This window comes from Halyomorpha halys, unplaced genomic scaffold, assembly GCF_000696795.3.
Source record: "Halyomorpha halys isolate HHAL.00 unplaced genomic scaffold, Hhal_1.1 Scaffold783.1, whole genome shotgun sequence".
Classification (NCBI taxonomy): Eukaryota; Metazoa; Arthropoda; class Insecta; order Hemiptera; family Pentatomidae; genus Halyomorpha; species Halyomorpha halys.
In genome coordinates this window covers 111,090-113,845 of record NW_027110563.1, presented here as the reverse complement: position 1 = coordinate 113,845, position 2,756 = coordinate 111,090, and the positions used below count along the sequence as shown (strand labels likewise).

Below are 2,756 nucleotides of genomic sequence, written 5' to 3'. Positions count from 1 at the left end.
TAATAATATATATATATTTTTAAATTTTGGTCAGTATATAATGTATCAATTTCGGATTGGATTTAAAAATGAACAACTTGAAGTCAGAAACGTTAGCCAGTTCAAGAATTAAATGTGTATGTAGTTTTAAGGGTGTTTATTCCAGGAAATTACTACATTGACTTTTTTTAAAAAGAAAGTTAATTTTTTTTTCAAAAATGAAAAAGTTAAAATTCTGTTTTGCTTTTTGAGAGAATTATTTTACCAATTAAAACTAAGATGGAGAAGTTATTTTTCTTTGTATAACTCGAACCTAGGTATACTAATTGAATCAAAATTTCTTCCTATCTTGCCCTAACTCTAAAATCCTTTCGATGACTGAAATAGGAAGGAGTGAAAAAACAACGACTCACAGGTATAACATAGGAGAACTATATATTATTGCTGTAAAAATTATCAACGACGATTTCTGCATTTCAGTTTAGTTTTTACTAAAATTTGAAATATAGTTCATAATTAATAAGTAGCAAGGAAAAATGTATTGTATTCTGGACCAATATCATATTGATAGTTATTGTAGATACTAATATTTGTGAAATAAAAAGTTTTATATTTAAAATTCTGTACCATGTTATAAACATATCACAGACTTTTTATTCTTACCATTAATTTTTTTAAATAACTTTACGGAAACAATTTGAGACCAAAATTATAGTTAGTTATGTAAAGAAAAATTTACTATTACTTATTAGTAGATAAGTATAAGATAGAGATGTACGTAAAAAAGGTTCAGGAATTTTTGAATTTAACAAAGCTTGGAAAATGCATTCTTTGCATTTCGAAGAATTTTTTTATATGAAAAAGAATTCAGGTAATTTTTCTAGGACTTTTTTGTTTCTTTTAGAGCGATCTAATTTGTTTTAATAAACTAGAAATCTTCAAAGTTATCAAAAATACTATGTTTGTTCTAGCATAGTTAAAAAATTTGAGAGATTATTGTAGATTTTTTTCAGAGCGATCTTATTTGCTTATTAAATTTGAAAAAAAAAATTGTACGAGTTTTACAAATTAAAAGGTTCAGGAATTTTCCCAAATAATCTCGAAAGTACTTCCTATATATCAAGACTTTCGTAAAAGAGTTGTTTATTCTAACATCGATAAAATATAATAATTATTTTTTTGAGATTAATTTTTATTTTTCAGCAAGATCTAATTTGCTTGATAATGAGAAATCAAAAATTTTACCAGGATTTGAGATCTTCGCTTAAAAGATTTAGGAATTTTCCTATCATATTTCGAAAGTATTTTATATTTATCAAAGCTATGTATAATATATTATTTATTCTTGCGTTGTTAAAAAATAAAAACAAAATTTGAGGGATTATGGTATATATATATATATATACTAAGCTATCTGATATGCTTATTAAATATGAAAACAAAAATTTTAGGTTCAGGATTTTGCATATATTAAACCTATGAAAAATATATTGTTTGTTCTAGCATTGTTTAAAAACAAAAATATTCAGGAGATCTTAATTTATTTATTTTTTATTTTTTAGAGCAATCTAATTTGCTTAGTAAATTTTAAAAAAACAATGAATTTTACTAAGGTTCAGAAATTTTCTGGTCATATCTCGAAATTATTTTTTATTTATCATTGATATCGAAAATGTATCATTTCTAAATAAAAAATAATAACCTATCAATTGGTTCTAGATCTAATTTTTTCTAATATACTTATATGTTGGACTAGATAATGAAACACCTCTTTTAAGAATATAAAGAAGTAGGATTTAATAAGAGTATATACAATTAAAACGTTAAGCACAAGTTGAATATTGCAAATTATAGAAAAATTTTTTTTTTTTTTTTTAAACGATCTAATTTATGAAATAAACCGTTTACGTTTATTTATTTTTCATATAACTGTCTTGTTGTTAATTGGCGGAGAATGTTTTAGCAACTGAAAGGGAAGCCAACCTGTTTGAATGTTTAATGTCCTAAGTTCTCTGTTTTGGAAATGTACGTATTAAGTGACACTCTTAAGAGGAAGTACGAGTGCTAATGTATAATGTAGCAGTCCTAGATCATTATTCATGATACTAAGGGAACCGGTTACTCGTAAAAGTAACCGGTTACTTGATAAAGAGGAAGAGATTGCTTACCTTGAACGACGGTTGACCGTTAACGAGAGGCTCGGGCTGGCGCGAGGTAGCATATATAGTCGGCGCGGCGCACGCGCGCTCTCCCCTCGAACCGTCGGGGTTCGACTGTTTTCCTTTAATATACAACTTTTATTAACAACACTCATACTAATTATAAGAGCGTATTAATCTGGAAATTTAATAGAAAGGTTAAAAGTTTGATGGAATCAACTTAACTCCGGAGTTATTTCGATATTTAATTTAACTTTCCCCAGACGCCTGATCAAGTAAGGCGATCACAAGTTGGCGACAATGTCTTGCGAGGCGAATATCCATTTGAGGAGCTGTCTCTTGAAACTTGGAGGCTGCCCTTCATCTCCAGAATGGCAAATTTTATTCACAATGACATATCAATTTAAAAATACCTTAATAAAAAACAAAAAAAATTGTTCTCTTCATGTACACTCAAAGTTTTAGAATACAAGAGGAGAAAAAAGGTAGTTATTTCACCCCAATTTTTGATTACCTTAATGAAAACTATATATAATTACTAGTCAAAATTGATGAGTCTGCCAAGTATAAGTAGGGGGAATAAAAAATGGCGGCTGTTTCAAAACGTTAAAAATAATT

At 27.4% G+C, this 2,756-nt stretch overlaps 1 protein-coding gene across 1 annotated transcript in view; it reads right to left on the bottom strand.

Annotated features, from left to right (window-relative positions):
* CCAP (Crustacean cardioactive peptide) overlaps window positions 1-2,174 on the bottom strand; it is an 82,877-nt gene extending 80,703 nt beyond the window's left edge. The window contains exon 1 of the mRNA XM_014429289.3: window positions 2,148-2,174. The gene's annotated coding sequence lies outside the window, so the exon portion shown is untranslated. The remainder of the gene's footprint in view (window positions 1-2,147) is intronic.
* Between the last annotated feature and the right edge of the window lie 582 nt (window positions 2,175-2,756).